The sequence below is a fragment of the Prionailurus viverrinus genome, chromosome B3 (assembly GCF_022837055.1).
Source record: "Prionailurus viverrinus isolate Anna chromosome B3, UM_Priviv_1.0, whole genome shotgun sequence".
NCBI classification, from domain to species: Eukaryota; Metazoa; Chordata; class Mammalia; order Carnivora; family Felidae; genus Prionailurus; species Prionailurus viverrinus.
The window spans coordinates 133,904,804-133,922,671 of NC_062566.1; the positions used below are offsets into that span (position 1 = coordinate 133,904,804).

At 56.7% G+C, this 17,868-nt stretch overlaps 1 protein-coding gene across 3 annotated transcripts in view; it reads right to left on the reverse strand.

Annotated features, from left to right (window-relative positions):
- Positions 1-9,916, reverse strand: part of SYNE3 (spectrin repeat containing nuclear envelope family member 3) — a 90,458-nt gene extending 80,542 nt beyond the window's left edge. For 2 of the 3 annotated variants that reach the window (XM_047863840.1, XM_047863839.1), the window contains exon 1: positions 8,951-9,219. The gene's annotated coding sequence lies outside the window, so the exon portion shown is untranslated. Of the gene's footprint in view, positions 1-8,950; positions 9,220-9,820 lie in introns of those variants that run through there. The other variant, XM_047863841.1, reaches the window with a different exon arrangement.
- Positions 9,917-17,868: the final 7,952 nt, after the last annotated feature.

Genomic DNA, 17,868 nt, shown 5'->3' on the forward strand with positions numbered 1-17,868 from the left:
CCCCACCAAACAGGTGAGCTGGCCATGCAGGTGATGTGACTTGCCGAGATTACACTGCAGGTGGCAGAACCTGGGTCCCAGCCCAGGTCTGTCTGATTCCACCAGTCAAGGCTGCCAGCCCCACCCCTCAGGCCCAGGAGCGGGGAGGAACTCTGCCAAAGCTCTGTCTTCTCTGCACAGGAAGACAGTGACGCCTTGGTCCGTGGGCTAAACTGGCCATGTTAATGGCCTCTTAGCTCCAGGTGGGGGTTTTTGGTTTGCAACACATGCTCAGACACAGCCAGCATGGTCAAGAGCATAGCACATGTTTCCCAACCTCACAGAGAAGGGAGTTGAGGTCCCCAAAGACCGTGCCCTCCAACAAAATAAAAGGGTCCTTCCTGGTGCCCCTGGGCTCCCCTCTCTCTGAGCCACTGCCCACCCCGCCCCCAGGATGGGACATCCTGTTTCAAGCACCCACCTCACCCACCACACTCCTCCTATCCACAGGGCACGGACGTGGCCCTGGAGCCCTCCTCCCCTGTCCAGCTCGGTCAATGTCAGCACGTTAAAGGAATGTGGTTGCCCAAGCCAGGCGGCTTCCAGAGCGGAAGGGCTACCTCCCAGCCACAAACGCGTGCCTCTCTGGCTCCCAAACTAAAGTGGCTCCAGCTAGGAGCTGTGGGACAAACCCCCGCTGCTACCTACAGGGGACAAGGGCAGGGACTTATGGGGCCACCACCCCCCTCCCCAAAGGAGCATATCCATAAGTAGAGACTGCTGGGAGCATATGCCCCCACCCCCAGGCATCCAGGTGCTTCTACCCAGAAGGAAGTGGGGACAAGACAACACCACGAGATGGAATTTTTGTAAAAACTCATGTTCTAAGATTATCCCTGAGCAAAGTTGAATTTGAAATCAGCAAACAGATAAACAGGCAAATTACATAAGCCAGGCTCCACTGCTGCCCAGTCCTGAATGAAGGAATTTAACCTGGCCGCCCCGACTGGCTCTCATCCAGCCTACAACCGCGGCTTGTGGTCACCACGCTCTCCGCAGCGAGTGACAGAGCCCGCAGACTTCCCTGGAACCACTCAAGAAAAGGGTGTGGTCAGCGCGGTGAGGGTAGGGCGCTCCGGGGTGGGCCCCCCGCTCTGGGAAAGCTGTGCCCCGTGTGATATTGGCCACACAGAAAGGATTTCCTGTGAGGAACGGCCTGTCCGTGCGAGAGCCACTGGGGGTTGTGGAGAAAGAACTAGATGCTGGGGGAGGAGGCCCGAGGTCTGGGTCTGACTCACCACGTCCTGCCCAGTGCGCTCCCAGCACGGAACATGGAGAGGCCAGGGGACACTGGTGGTTTCCCTGCATGAACTGTGGGATCAGATCATCGGAGCTAAATTCCAATCCCCTGCTGAGGGCGGGTTGTGGAACCTTTCTGTAAAATAGGACTAGCAGAGCCTGCCTCCTGAGCTGTCTTGAGGATTGAGGGGGAAAATGCAGAGGGCATTCAAGCAACACTAGCGTTCCCTACCGAGTACCGAGTACCGAGTACCGAGTACCGAGTACCGAGTACCGAGGGGCGCCAGCCATCAGGCTAAAGCACGCGAGGCGCCCCAGGTGGCAGCCAGTCCTCCTCATCAGTTTACACTTTCATTCATCCCTTCTTTCATTCCATAGATATGGACTCGGCAGCTACTACGGCCAGGCTCTGGGGACGGAAAAAATCCCCGCACTCAGGGAGTGTCCGTGCTAGCGGAGGGGACGGATGATAAACCCAAGAGCAGACAGCAGACACGTAAGACCATTTCAGTTGGTGGCAAGTGTCAGACAGACAGTGAAACAGGGCGATAGGGCAGGGCGCAAGGACAGGTGCTCCAGTGGCCTGTGACGGGGACTCGGGATCTCAGTGATGAGCATTTGCAGCGTCGGAAAGCCCTGAGGGGGGCGGGGGTGCAGTCTGTAGGCAGAGGAAAGGCAAGAAGGCAGGCCTGAGGGGGGAGGCGCCCAGCGTCCTCGGAGAAGAAATGGACGTCAGACCTGAGTCCCAGACAGGCGAAGGGAGGTCCTCAACTTCCAGCACCGGCCCCGGGGAGCCCCGGAAAAGGGACAGCTCTCCAGAAGGGCAATCTCCAAAGAGGACCCCAAAGGGAGGTGACAAGCATCCCCCCCTTCTCTCCCCAGCCTTGGTTCATGACTCCGGAGCCCACTTTTCCCCTCCGTGTCCTGTGATCACCAGGATCTGTCCCGTCCACTTCATTCAGGGGTGCTCGCTGGGGCGACACAGCCCCCCTGCCGTTCGCGAGATCCGATTTTAAAGTGTAAAGCCTGTTCGTGAGACAGTAATCATGACAGAAGGAAAAATCCTGTATCCCTGCCTTCCGGGAGGTCACAACCTAGTGGGGAATCAGACACGAAAACAGAAATGAGTGGAAAGTATACTGGAAAACAAACCAGCGACCCCACTGGGTTGCCGGAGGAAGGCTTCTGGTTGGAGATACGTAGCAGGGGTTGGCGGGGAGGAGCCGGGGGGCAGGTGCACCTTCTGGCAGAGGTGACAGCAGGAGCGCAGGTCTGGAGGTGGGAAAGACCAGGATGAGTTTGCGGCCTCGTGGGACCGGGTGGTAGAAAGCATGAAATGCCAGCAGGGGAGGCTGGGGGCCTGGGACTTCCTCCTCAGGGCAGGCGGGACCCACCGGAGGGGACGGGCAGGGACTCACCCCCTTAAGTGAGCTGGCCTCTCCCAAGGGTGGCACATGGCCATCGGGAGAGACTGAGGCCCCAAACACCTACTTTGAGGCCGTGGTTCTTGGCTGAGAGAACACCCAGACTTCAAGGCACCTTAGAGCTCTCCTCATGCCGGCCTCCCCTTCGGAAGGGCAGGAAGCCTGAGACTGGCCCAGGTTGAAGGTCGAGGCGCCTGGGGAGCTACCAGCACCTCCCATCATCACAGAAGAGCCAGCTCTTTGAAACAACAAGGAAAGAGGCTACCCCAGTGAGTCAGCCTGCTGTATTATTTCAGCGAATGTCACTCGGGAGGGGCTCAGCCCTTTTCAGACCTCAAATAAAACCCTTGGCTTAATTAGAGCCCTGCCAGTGGCCACAGGGACCCTCCTACTCTATCTAGGCGTTGGTGATGAGTGGGAGGGCCCGACCCCAAAGACAAGCCTCCCCATTTTCATCACGTGACCCGCCCGCATTGTGTCAGGCATGAATACAGACCAAACAGACTTTTAGGGAAGGTGGCTGCGAGGGAAGAATGCTGGCCAAGGACCAGAAGACACCATCTCAGATCGAGATTGGCCCCGAGGCACCACAGAGAGACCTGGGCCAGTCATTTCTTTCTTCCTTTCTCTCTTTTTAAATTTTTTTTTTAAATGTTTTTACTGATTTTTGAGACAGAGAGAGACAGAGCATGAGCAGGGGAGGGGCAGAGAGAGAGGGAGACACAGAATCCGAAGCAGGCTCCGGGCTCTGAGATATCAACACAGAGCCTGACGCGGGGCTCGAACTCAAGGACCGTGAGATCGTGACCTGAGCCAAAGTCGGACGCTTCACCGACTGAGCCACCCAGGTGCCCCTGGGCCGGTCACTTCTAATTGCGGAGACTCAGTTTCCCCAGGGGTAAAAATAGAGGCTCAAATGAGAGGAATCCAAGGCTCCGGCTGGTTCTGGCATTCTCTTATTCTCCGCTGCAGCTGTCAGTTCGAGAACACTGCACACACATTCCCCGCAGGCACATACACTGAGGGCTTGTTTCCCAGCGTCTGAAAGATGCCCGACTTGTGCAGTTCCGTCTCCGCGGGTCCTAAGCCCTGCCCTACGGGGAGGTAGCACCAGCCCCATCAGGCACGTGAAAAATGGGGTCACAAAGGGGCGCCTGGGTGGCTGTCGGTTAGCGTCCGACTTCGGCTCAGGTCACAATCTCGCGGTTCGTGAGTTCGAGCCCCGCGTCGGGCTCTGTGCTGACAGCTCGGAGCCTGGAGCCTGCTTCGGATTCTGTGTCTCCTCTCTTTCTGCCCCTCCTCCGCCCTCGCTCTCTCTCTCCCTCTCTCAAAAAATAAGCATTAAAAAAAAAATACCGTTTAGGGAAAAAATGGGGTCACAGGACACAGAGCAGGGGGACCCGGCCCCAGGTCTCCACTCCCCAGGGGGGCACACAAGCTGGACACAACCGCTGTCTCCGTGCCCGACGCGCATCAGAACCACCACCGAATGCATCAGTCCTGGGGCATCCGGCGCTCTGAGACCCTTTGGCCGGGACAGCTATCTCTGCAGAGGGAAGACCCAAAGAACACCTTGGATGTGGGCAGAGGGCAGGTGGCCAGGAATTGAAGCGAGCATTCAAAGCACCAGGGCCCCAAGTGGGATGGGTTCCCCAAATCTCGGCGCACCGCTGCCCCACTCCATCATAAGGAAGAAGGTGTGGCGGTCAGAGCCGTCCGGCCCGAGAGCCTCCTGTGATCTGACAGCTGGGCAGAAACCACCCAACGACCCTGGACAAGGGCATGTCCCCCCCACCTGCCAGCTGGGCCGGGACGACAGGGACTGCAGCTCCGGAGGAGCGAAGGCCGCGTTCACAGCACAGCACCCGCGAAAAAAACTTTCAGCGCATCCTCTGGGTGAGGCTCCCGCCCCGTCACTTACTCAGCTGCCATGGGGATTTGGGGCAAGGCCATCAACCTCTCTGACCCTGTTTCCCCAGATGCAAAATGGCGATAACCATACCCGTGGCGGTTAAGTTGTCCTGATAACTCCTAAATATATCCAGCTTGCCCCACAAAGAACAGGAAAAATAGGGGTGGCTCCCCAAGGCCGGTTTCATGGGAAAGGAGAGCATGGGCACTGCTTATGCAGGTCCTTTGGTGACGTTTGCGTTTGTGTAAGTTCCGGAAGTTGTGTGGTCGTTGCACGCGGCAGCTCTCTGCTCGCGTTCAACAATTAAAATGATCACTTTAATCTCGGATGAATGTAAACTTAAATAACATAATAAATAAACGAGTCAAAAAATAAATAAACGGAAACCTGAGTTTAATCTCAGGGCCGCCCGTTGCCCTGTCTCCAGGGGGCCCTTGCCACAGTGGTGTCGCGGCGAGAGGCATTCAGGTGTGGCGGCGCAGAGCAAGCTGTCTTCCCTACCTTTGGGCCTGATGTTGACCTGGGCCGGGGCATTTCCACCAGCCACAAAAGCAACAGGTTGTGTCCAGGGGACCCGAGGTTCCTCCCAGCTCAAATATTTCAGGGTTTTCTGATTCACAAGCATAAATCATCACACCAAGACCTTAAAAACTCTCATAGATAATCTGAGATTGCAGAGCGTTTACACCATCTCCCAGTCGTATGTCTTCAAAGAGGGAGATGATTTCTCCGCATAAGATGCCATGGGTCTGTCACAGGGTAGGGTTTGTGTTTGTCGTGTTTTATCAAATCCAGCCAGACTACCACTGGAATCTGTGGGAAGAGTCTGATTTCCCATGAGAGCTTTGTGAAATGTTTCATATTACCTTTAAAAAAATTTTTTGTTAATGTTTATTTATTTTTGAGAGAGAGAGGGAGGGGCAGAGAGAGACCCAGAATCCAAAGCAGGCTCCAGGCCCTGAGCTGTCAGCACAGAGCCTGATGTGGGGCACGAACTCACGAACGGTGAGATCGTGACCTGAGCCGAAGTCAGATGCTTAACCATCTGAGTCACCCAGGCGCCCCTCACATTACCTTTTAATTGTATCTGCATGTAAGATTTGATATACACAATGGAATATATAGGCATGTATGTGTATAAACAAATGTATATTCGTAAATGATGAAGCATAAAAATACTTTAATAGCACCCACGACTGCACCACTCGACAGAAAAACATAATGGATCCCACCGAGACTGGACCTGGCTCCTCTTTGACCCTGTGCCCTCTTCCCCACCCTGATTTGGGGGTTACCATTCCCCTGCTTTTCATAAAATCTGCTTAAATTTAAAAAAAGACTCCATATAGAGAGGCACACATAAAACATACATGGCGTCCCCAGCAGTTCCAAGGTAAATTCTTCTATCACGGACCCCATGACCCTACCAATCCCCTCTTCCCACACACCCCCCACCCCCCACCCCATGATCATCTCTGCCCCACGATTGCTTGACTTCTCATGTATACATCGCGAAACGACTCCTCGTTCCTGTTTGTATTTTGAGCTTTCCTAATTAGCAGCTCTGTGCCCTGCCTTTCAAAGCATTTCGGAGATGCTGGGATTCCCTGCACAGAGTCTGCAGCCTAGAAATCCAGGCAAGAGGTGCAGGCCACAGTACATTGTCACGATCGCATTAGGTGGATTAGGAATAATAAAACCACGATAACTCCTCCTATGATGTGTCCCCGCCCCCCGGGGCATTCTGCTGAGGCTTGTCCCCAATTGTCTCATTTATCCCCACAGCAACCCCACAGGGGGCCTCTTATCTCTACTTTAGAGAAGACAAAATTGAGGCTTTGGCTGCGGGGACTGTCCCCCATGTGCTTCCTGGCAGCTCAGCCCCAGGAACATCATCCCCAAATCCTGAAGTCGTGATTCCCTGGGGGTGGAGAGGGTCAGTAGACAATTCCAGAACTTCCATCTCCCCCTCCCAGGTTCCTCTCGTGGTGGCCCTACTGGGCTACTTTCAGACGTTAACGGGGGAAGAAAGTTCAGAATCCATTCTTCCCAGCAAATGCCAATGTCTTAATGATGAGCGGGATCCTGCCTCGCCCATACTGTTGGCCTGGTGATTAGCGTCATTTCTTTCTATTGCCTGAGACGCACTGTGTGGTATAATGAAGAGCAGCGAGTCAACGGCCTCGAGTTCGAATCCTGACTCAGCCACCCCTGCCCTCTGAAACCTGTCTCCTCATCCATAAATGGGCCAGCAATGGCACCAGCCTTGGCCTTCGTCGGGGTCATAGGAGGTGAGAGACAGAACATGCTTCCTAGGAGCCCACAGACACAGGGGATCCCCTGGCAGACCCCTCTCAAATGTCTCTGCCTGGCTCAAAGACCAGCTTTCCTGATGGAAAGGCTCTGAGGGAGATCATCCAGGGCCACCCACCATTTGACAGACACGGGAAATCAAGGCAGAGAGGCAAGGGCAGAGCTGAGGTGGGCAGGGGGGAGGGACTCAGGTGTCCCAACCAGGTCCCGTCACCCTACACGGTGACAACGCTGTGCGGTGCCTGGCACCCTACAAAACACTACTCGTGGACCGTCTCATCGAATGCTCACGGCACCCACGATGTGGGTGCTACGGTTATCCCCCTCTCGTGGGGAAGAAAACCGAAACTCTGAGAGGGGAAGGGAGGTTTTCATGGCCAAGGCCAAGGCAGGCCTGGACCCAGGTAATCTAACGTGGCCACCCCCATTCTCAACAGCTAGGCAACACGGGAAGGCCCTCAGTCCTCTTGGCTCTCAGGGGCCCCAAGGCTTTTAGGGGGTTGTGCTGGACCTGTCCGGTCTTACCTCCCTAGAACGGCAGTCACAGCTGTCCCTGCCCCAGGTTTTTGCATCAGGAGATGGGGGGGGGGGGGGGGCCACCCAGGCACAGACAGGTCTGCGGCCGCAACAGAACATGCAAAGCAGCTATGCTACAGGGCTGTTCCCATGGAGACAAACTCACCCTGAAGGGTGTCTGCAGGGGGCCAGCCTGCACCCTGAGGCAGAAACCAGAGCCGGGATCCTCACCCCTCCCCTCAGGACCCCCAGCAAGACAGGAGGAGTTCCCAGCCCACTCCCCCCTCCAGCTGCCCTCAGAGGGGCCTCTCTGGCTGAAAACGGCACCCTGGGGCCAGCAGGCAGGACACAGCTGCGGCTGTCGGGCAGCAGAGAGAAGTCCTGCTTGAGGAATGTGCAGACCCACACGTGTCAGAGAGCCCCGCTGGGGACCGGTTCCGGGAAACAGAGCAAAACAGCCCGGTGGCACCGGCTCGTGCCTCCCGCCTCCCAGCCCTGACCCCTGGGGGCTGCTGGCTGTGCAGGAGGCAGGGCCTGACCCTTCCAGAGAGCCCGATTCTGTTCTCGGTCGTGCAGCCCCAGGGAAATCGCTGCCCATCCCTGGGCCTGTTTCCTCTCTTCTTGGTGGAGGAAGGAGGCCGTCCCGCCAAGCTCAGAATGGCAGTGATTTTGTGACATACTCCCTTTTCTGGGAGGGCAGTCTCTTGTCCCTCGCTGTCTCCCCCTGCCCTCACTCGCCTGGGATGGGGCATGCTTCCCTTGCATGTCAGGCTCCCCCCCCACCGGCTGCCTGCCTGGTTACATCCACCGGGCCCACTGTCTAGAGTCAAGATCTGAAGACCCTAAAGGTGGTCAGCATCCATTGGGGGCTCGCTCAGCCCCGCAAGAGATCTTTGGCCTCACTATGCCCTCCTTGAGAGATGTGGGATGAGGCTCAGAGAGGCCGAGCGGCTTGCCCAAAGCGGCACAGCCGGGAGGTGTCTGAATGAACCCGAAGCTGTCCGGGGCTACCGGCCCCCCCACCTCCTCCAGCGCGCCCGCTCCGGGCTGTCCCAGGCACTAGGAAGCGAGCGCGTGGTCGCCAGGAGGGGGTATTGATGCCCGCGATTGCTGCCCAGGCCCGGGACAGCCGGCGGCGCGGGCCCGCGGTGACAGGTCCGCTGGCCCCAAGCGGCGGCTGAGTGAAGACTGGAGGCGGCGCCCGGCCCGCCGGGGACACGCTGCCCAGGGCTCAGGGGCTTTTTCTTGGGGGCCGCGCCTCCAGGCTTGGGGAGCGGAAACGCTCGGGGACTTCGCAGGCGGCAGGGATCGGTTAGGTTTAAACTAAAAATACCCGCCCGCCCGCAGCTGTCACGCCAGGGCCCCCGCCCCCGCGCCGGGCGCGCCTCCCCAGGTCCCCTCGACTTTCGGCGACCCCGATCCCTGGGAGGCCCGTCGGGGCTGGGCCGGGGGCCGCGGCCCCGACCCTCCCGGCCCCGGCTCGGCCTCCGCGCCCCGCGCCACTTACCGGGTCCGGAGCGTGCAGGAGCGCGGCGCCGCGGGCAGCTCCGGCCCAGCCGCCCTCCTCCCTGCGTCCCGGGCGGCTCCGGAGCGGGGCGGGGCCGGGGCGGGGCCGGACACTCGCCCCCGGCCCCGCCCAGTCCCCTCGGGGACCCGCCGCGGGAGCCGCCCCGGGGCCGTGCCACCCGGCCGGGCCGAGCAGGACGCGCCTGGCCCCGGGCTCCAGGCGGAGGCCCCCGGCGCACCGCCCCAGCCCCGCGGCGCCCAATCGCAGACCGCCCCCCTCCGAGGGAAGGAGCGCCGCCGCGGGGGCTCCCCATCCTCACCCCCGGGCTCCGCGCCCCGGGCTACCCCCTCCGGCCCAGGAGCCGTCCGGATCCCCGGACCCCCGCCTGCCTCCGCCTGGGTCTCATCCTCGGGAGGGCACGGAGCTGCCTGTCCCCCGGGGGAAAGTTGGATCTGGGGAGGGAGATCCTCTGGCGTCCAGATTTGGGGAGAAGGCGAGGGGGGCGGGCAGGTCTGGCCCCCCTCAGAGCCGAGGTGCGGCCAAAGGCAGGGGCACTCCTCCCGGAGGCGCGAAATCCAAGGAGGAAGTGACACCTATCAGCTGGCCTGACAGTGGGGGCGCCCCATCCGGCCACTCCTACCCCACAGTGCCCGGAGCCACCGCGGGGGGGGGGGGGGGGGGTGGGAATCTCTCTGGGTCCCGGGCTCAGATGGGAGCCCCGAGGATGTCCAGAGGAAGCGACTGCGGGGGAGGGGGGAGGGGGGTGAGCCCCAAGGAATGTGAATTAAAAGCATAATCTGGATATCTCACAAACCGCAAGGCCCTGGTAAGTGTCTCCCTTCTGTCCCCACCGCCGCGCAACAGGCTTACCGTCCCACGTTTGATCCGCAACTCCACCAACTCTTAAACCTCACGGCAGACTGTCTGAATCTTATCTGCCTCTGTGCCTTTGGCTCCCAGCGCATTAGGGCTCTTTGAACTGTTCTCCACCCCAGCCCTGATCCTTGTCAGCCTAATTACATCTCTGCCTGATTGGTTCTGTCTCCTTTGGGTGGGGATGAGAGCCGCTAAGGACACAACTGGTGGAACTATGTACCACGGGGACTCCAGGCTTTGCAACTTAAGTGTGGCTATGCCCATTTTGCAGACGAGGAAATGGAGGCTGGGCTTGAGGAGTTAGGGAGCTGCCCCAAATCTAGTGCTTCCCGGAGGGTGTTTTCCTCTATCCGTATTTGTTGAATAAATCAGTATAAAATCATTGTAAAACAGGACCAGATAGTCATGGTGTGTGTGTGTGTGTGTGTGTGTGTGTGTGTGTGTGTGCGCGCGCGCGCGTGTGTCTTTTCCAAACTGAGGGCAAAGGAGAAGAATGCCAAAGGCCAGAATTAACACTGGGGTAGACCAAGCTGAAGTTAGAATGCCAGTGTCAGCCACACCTTCTAAGGCAGGGCTCAGGACTCCCTTCATTAAGCTGTGATTATTCACAGGGTCATAGGACTTGCCAGCAAAGGGCCTCTCCCCTGCTTCCCCTTGACCTGTTCTAGGTATCTTATTATGTTCCTCATTATCATCTTGACTCCATCGGAAACGCTGACACCGGCCTTGGGGCCACGACAGCCACGTGAAAGGCCCAGAGGGCAATTACGATCGTGATGCCTGTGCTTGGATAGCGCTCTTTGCTTTCCCCCCCCAGCTTTCACGTGTGTCTCCCCATTACACCCCTGCACAGGTCTTCTGGGTAATTAGGAAAAGCTTAATTGGTTCTGTCTGAGGGTGGAGACTGAGACGCACAGAGGTCAGGGGCTTTGCCCGAGCGCGAAGATGGCCCCACCGGCGCTGTTGGAAAGACAGAGCGGCTGGCCGCCAGCGGTCGGCTTCCTGCGGTGAGCCATGGCGGGGCACAGTTGGGGTAGGGAGTTCAAGCCCTGGCACCAAACTGCCCGAGTTGGCAGCTTTCTGCTCATTACTCATTCTTGGTTTCCTTTTCTGTTAAATGGGCCTAATAACGGGAATCTATCTTGAATGTTTCTGCGCCTGACGGCGTGAGCACCCGGCTCACGTGAGCTGTTCCGGGTATGGTGTGATCGCCACAGGTTCTGGTAAACAGCGATTCAGTCTGTCATCAAACATTTCCTGGGGCGTCTGGGTGGCGCAGCCGGTGAAGCGTCCGACTTCAGCCAGGTCACGATCTCGCGGTCCGGGAGTTCGAGCCCCACGTCGGGCTCTGGGCTGATGGCTCGGAGCCTGGAGCCTGTTTCCGATTCTGTGTCTCCCTCTCTCTCTGCCCCTCCCCCGTTCACGCTCTGTCTCTCTCTGTCCCAAAAATAAATAAACGTTGAAAAAAAAAATTTAAAAAAAAAAAAAAACATTTCCTGAGCGCCTACTATGTGCTAGTCCCTGGGGATATGGGGAGGGAGGCACGGAGTAGGACCCCCCCGGGAGGAGGAAGTCACTGTGCAAGGATTCCGTGTCCAGGGGGCTGTCTCCTGAATGGGGCCGTGAGGTGCTGAGAGAGCGCAGAGCACCGGCTTCAAACCTTCCGGACCCGCATTCGGGACCCGGCTCTGCTACTTTCCCGAATGAACCCTAGCAAGCCATGCAACCTCGTAGAGCCTTAGTTTTCTCATCTCTTGAGTGGAGATAGCAATAATATTCCATAGGTGAAAATAGATGTGATAAAAAAAATATACAGAAGCTGCAAAATGCTGGGCACGTATTAGTACTTTTATTGTCATCAGTTATTATCTTCAGCTTTACCGGGCTTGGGGATTTGTGAGAACGCTCTCCCGTTGCTTTTCTTAAGCCTGCCGTAAAAAACAGGGCCTTGTTTTTCGCGAATTCTGCGGCAGTCCTCGGCCACTCCAAAGTAGTCCATGCCGAAGGGGAAAGCCTGGAGGAATCGGTGCGGGAGAAAGGGGGAGTTTGCAACTCGGAGGGCTATGAAGCCTTCACCTCGTGTTCAGCATCACCCGCTGCTAGAGAAATTCGTGGAAACAAAAACTGATCTGGAAAGAAAATTCTGGCAAAGGACGGTGGGGGAGAGCCCCTCTGTCATCTCTGGAATTGAGCACAGGAAACCCCGCCCTGAGGCCTCCCTTTCAGAAGTGGCCCAGAGAGGGAACCACAAGAAGGCCCTAAAATTATGCCATTCGGAAATTCTGACTCACTTGGCGGCGGGGGCTGTTTGTGTAACGTACAAAATGTCTCCCAAAAAGTGAAATTGCTGCTCCTTCCCCCCACCTCTCTTCCCTGCAGCCGACATCGCCACCACCACCCGTGGGGAAGCAGGGGCCGACTCACTGAGCCGGGGGAACTGATCCAGGTCTGTTACGCCTTGGCGGTTCCTTAGCTTGCCTCCACCGCGATCCGTGCAAGCCTTGTTTTGCAGGCATGATTTTTAGTTGTCTGTGTGTTTGGTCTCCATGGGAAGCTTAGAACAAAAGCTGGAGGGGCTCTCTGGGCTCATCCAAACCTCTTGTTGTATGAGTGAGTAAACTGAGGCAAGGGGGCAGGAAGGAGGGGCCCTGCCCAGGGTCCCACGTGGTAATTGGTGCTCCGGAAACCTCTGTTGCCACTTCTCTGTCTCTAGCCTGGCTTTCCCCTCATGATGACTTAAGTCAGTCCCATTGGCCGCAGGGCGATGAAAAGCTCGCACGGGGGTGGCCGTTTCTGGGGTGCCTCCTCAGAGAAGCCCTGAGCTGGGCAGGAGAGCTGTTCTCATCCTGGCTCTGCTCTCAGCGGCTTCGTCTTCTGTTTTCTTTCTAGCCAGCGGAGTGCTCTTCTGTCTTTCCCACTCTGGTCCTATCATGTGCTTGGGGGGGGAGGGGGCAGGGGTGGGCACCAGCCTGGATCGTTCTCAGAGTACGTTGCTGACCCCACCAGCAGCAGCCACCCTGTAACCGGGCAGGCACACCCCTGCTGGAGGGTCACGAGTCCTATCAGGCACCAAGCATGGGAACTGGAGTAATTCAGGACACCTGTCTACACACACGAACTGTGCTGCTTTTATAAAATAAAGACACAGAGTGTGTTGGAAACACAGGACTGGATCCTGGGATGACTGGGTCCCAGTCCTGGTTAATGCTGCTAGTTAGTTGTGTAACGTTGGGCCACTTCTGAGTTTCTGAATCTGGAAACGAGGGAGTTGGAGCAGGATCACCTCCCGGTTACTCCTCTCAGTTTAAAAGCTGAGCCACCTGGGTGGCTCAGTCGCTTAAGCATCGGTCAGCTCAGGTCATAATCTCGTGGTTTGTGAGTTCGAGCCCAGAGTCAGGCTCCTTACTGATGGTGCAGAGCCTGCTTAGGATTCTCTCTCTCTCCCTCTCTCTCTGCCCCTCTCGTGCTCACACATTCTCTCTCTCTCTCTCTCGAAATAAATTAAAAAAAATAATAAAAAACTGTGTGAATTTTAATCGTATTACGACTGTTAACATATTCCAAGGATTAAGTACTAACAGAGACAAAATGTCAAGTACAATCGACAAACTTCACTCCTAAAAAATAAAATCTTTCTAGAACAGGCTTGCTATATATTTCTCCCATCCGTGGGCAACCCTATCTAGTCTTTCTGCTTCTTCTGGGAACACCGTAAGCGGTTTTTAAAAAAAAAATTTTTTTTTAATGTTTATTCATTTTCTGAGAGAGAGAGACAGAGCATGAGTGGGAAAGGGGCAGAGAGAGGGAGACACAGAATCCGAAGGAGGCTCCGGGCTCTGAGCTGTCAGCACAGAGCCTGACGCGGGGCTTGAACTCACGAACCGCGAGATCATGACCTGAGCTGAAGTCGGGCGCTCAACCGACTGAGCCACCCAGGCACCCCATAAGTGGTTTTTTTTTTTAATTAAACCTTTGATTTGGAGGTAATTGTAGATTATGCAGTTGTAATAAACTAGGCTGAACGATCCCTGTACCTTTTCCCCAGTTTCCCCCAATGGTAATGTCCCTCCGGTTTGGGGCTATTGTGAGTAGAGCAGCTGTCAACATTCAGTACGGGTTTGGGGGGTCAATAGAAGTCTTCCCACTGGGTGTTTCAGCTGTTGGTTGTAGTACCCGTCCATAATGCCGCACCACCAGGTGGGTTCCCACTTGCTTACAGTGATGCGCACGCTCCCGGGATGTTTATGCGTGCGGCGGTTGCCCAGGACTGGGCTGGGAGTTGTGGAAATCCGGCAGAAGCAAACTACGCGGTTCCTGCCATCGGGAACTTGCCATCTATCGAGGGAGCAACAGTGAGACTCAGACATTGAAATGACACTGAAATAACAAGACCGCACCGCACGTTATCAAATGCTAGGCTGCGCGGTACAGAATTGAGCCTTAGAGGAATCCAGAAATGGGAGGAGTGAAGGCCCAAGTGTCTGGGGGAAGGCGTTCTGGGTAATGATGATACCTAACACTGATTAAGGGCTTACTACGTGCCAAGCACGGTACTAAGCCTTTACTCATATTAACTCACTTGCTCCTCATCACGACCCTAGAGCTGTCAGCATAGAGCCCAAGGCTCGAACTCATGAACCGTGAGATCATGACTTGAGCCAAAGTCAGATGCTCAACCGACTGAGCCACCCAGGCGCCCCAATCACGACCCTCTAGGGTGGCTACTATTAACCGATTTTACAAATGACGGAATAGAGAGGGTAATAACTTGCCCGTCATCACACAGCTATCGTATGACCCATCTAGGGTACAGAGCCAGGCGTTCTGGCCTCGGGCCACACTTAATCGCTGTGGATTCTGTCTGTCTGGTAGGAACGGCGGAGGACCATTTCCTGGTCGTGATTCAATTCCCACCCATTTGTTAGGTTATATTTTTACACAGAGTTACGTTGAACCTGAAATGTTAAACTCTGGCTTCCCTGGTGTGATGAATTCCTTAGGGGTCAAGGTTATAGATGAAAACTTAAAGTGCTTTGGAAAGAACGGCACCAGCTTTAGTAACAGGTGAGAACCCTGCAGGTCATGTGTGTGCGGTGACAGGCAAGCACCAGCCTGGAAGCCTGTTCTGTGTGTGTGTGTGTGTGTGTGTGTGTGTGTGTGTGTGTCTGCTGTGAGAGGCAAGGACCAGCCTAGAAGTCTGCTCCGTGTGTGCGCACATAAACAGCAGGACTGAATGCTCTGGTTATGTTGATTACCTGTGTGAGTGGCAAGAAATGCATCAAACTCCCAGCTTCATACCATAAAACACCCAGGCTGGCCGAGTGCATTTCAGATAACGTGCTTTCGTGTTTTCTGAATCTCTGTATACCACAAAAGCCATGTCCACACTTGGCTCTCTCCGTGGCTGCTAAACGTACGAGGGGTGTGATTTGTCTTCCGTCACAGCGTCCACGACCACTCGCCCTTACGACTTCATCATTTTGGTTTAAGCGACAGGATGCGGGCAACCTGGCTTATTTGTCTGCTTTCGTTTTGAAAACGAAATGCAGCCTTGAGGGCACCCTTGCTGCCAGCCCTGGGGTGGGCGGGCAGCATGAAGGGCTCTCTGGGTGAGAATCTCCCAACGACGTGGGGTCCCTCTGGGCTCTGCGTCCCACCCCCCACCCCCGCTGGCTAACCCTGCTGGGCCATGTACCCCCGCCCCCCCCCCCCCGCCCCCACACTGTCTCCACATCTAGAAAGCGGGGCCAGTTTCGCCCTGTCTTCCCTGCAGGAGCTGTCCACGAGCGTCAGGATGACGAGAATGTGCCACAGACTCGTTTTCTGTGCAAATGTGTGCTATTGTGGGAAATTAGATCCTGCAATTACGATGCTTGCAAACAAAACTTGAGGACAGAAGCCAGCTCAGGAAGAGGCTGTGAGTCAGGAAGACTTCTCCGCTACGGGGGCAAGAGAAATCTTTCATTCTTTTGCCCCCTGGAGACACGTTTTTGTGACCTGCCGAAGTGTTCTCGGCTTGCTTTTCAGCGGGCTCGGCTGTGCTGGGCAGGCGATAACATAGAGGTCCTGTGCGATAGGCAGCAAGCCCAGGAAGCCGGGAGGCCTCTGGGCCCCGCCTGGCAGGCACGCGGGGGCGTGGCCTTGGCCCTGGTGTCGGGGCAGCGGAACCCAGGCTCCAGGGCGGGGCTTCCGCGTCGCCCCCTCCATCAGGAGGGGAGCGGACCGCCCTGGGGGGCCCTGTGCCTGAGCGGCAGGTCCGGGCTCTGTGCGAAACCCTGCTGCTCTTGGGGACAGTTTTCGATGGCCCAAGATGTTCCCCAGCAGGGCCTCATGCACAAAGCATTAGGCTCTTGCCGCAAAGGAAACAAAAACAGAAACAAAAACGGATCCTGCAGCAAACGACTTGACCGCAGACTCGCAGAAGGAGCTCTTTCTAGACTGCCTGCTCGCAAGTTCCCGCTGCTGCAGGAGGTGCACCTGGCCTAAAGATCTGAAACAACTCTCCTCCTCAGTTTCTTCTTTGATGTTGTGGAGCTGGCATGCAGAGAGGAACGGCGAGTGCCACTCCGTGCGCCCTCCCGGCTGCCCTCTCGGCAGACAGAGGCAGCCCCGCGCGCACGGCGTTTTTGGTGTCCTCGGGTGTTCCAGAAAGGCCCTTGCTGGCACGGCGCCTCGGGAGTCAAGGTCGTTCACCATCCACACTGAAATGTTTGCTCGTGTCACTGCCGACTCTGGGCAAAAGCGCCGGGGCCTGTCTGCTCGGTTTACAGACTCTGAGTTCGCACGTCCGCGCGGGGATGACAGCCAGAAGTCACTTTCCACACCCCCTGGCCTGGCTCCGTGTTCCAGAGACCCTGAGAGGTCCAGGGAACACCCCGGCCGCTCCAGCCCCCAACCATGCTCACCTCGGTCACCAGATCCAGGCGACACTTGGGTCCTTTGTGGCCTCTCTGCCACCTGCCTCCTTTTCAGTCCCATGGCCTGCTCTTTCCTGACTGCACACCTTCCCCAATTTCTTCTGCAGCTCCCTTTCTTGTTCTCCCCGCCCAAATCTCCAGTCATCAGGCCCAGACCTGTAGAGGCAACAGTCTGAGTGTTTGCTCCCACGTTGTATTTTTCATTTTAACTTAATTTTTAAGTTTTTACTTATTTGAGACAGAGAGCAAGCGAGCACGGGACAGACAGAGAGAAAGGGAGAAGAGAGAGAACCCCCAAGGAGGCTCAGCACTGTCAACGCAGAACCCGATGCGGGGCTCGGTCTCACGAGACAGGAGATGGTGACCTGAGCCGAAACCAAGAGTCGGACGCTTAACCGGCCGGGCCGTCCAGGCGCCCTCTGTGCCCCCATATTTTAGGTACAACTTAATGATTTCGAGTCCTCTCTGAATGTCCGAAAGCAATTCACAACTCGCCCTCCGATCCCTCCCTTCTCCCCTGTATCCCAAGCCTCAGTAAGGAGACAGCAGCTGCACGTGCCAGAAACCTGGGGATAAGCCCAAGGCCCTGGCTTTTCTTCCCAGCCAGTCACCAAATCCTCAGAGAAACCCTCACACTGGTGCCCTCTGCTCACCCCGGTGCCTTCCTGGCCCCCCTCTGCCACCCTGCCACCTCCTTTTCACGTTCAACGTGCCCGCCAGGGGGAACTCTCCAGAGCTCCGCAGCTTACACTCTTTCCGTGACCTTCTCTCACTCTGGGGAGGAGATCCGAACCCCTCAGCTAGGTCCACGGGTCCTCCTCTCCCCAGAGCGAGCTCGGACCTCCGTGCCTTTGCCGGGGATGCTTCCTCTCCTGGACCATCCTTCCTTTTTCAAACAGTGGCTCTTCACCCTTCTTTCAACACTCAGCTCAAGTGCCGACCCCTCTACCAAGCTTTCTCTGGTCCCAGAGGCGCTGACTCACTGCCCTGGCGGGGGGAGGGGGGGTCCACCGGCACCAGCACCGGGACATTCTTGCATCTGTCCCCGCCATCTGGCTGTGAGGCCCTGGGGAGCGGAAGTGTCTTGCTGACCACTGAACCCTGCTTAGCATCCCTGGGGGGATG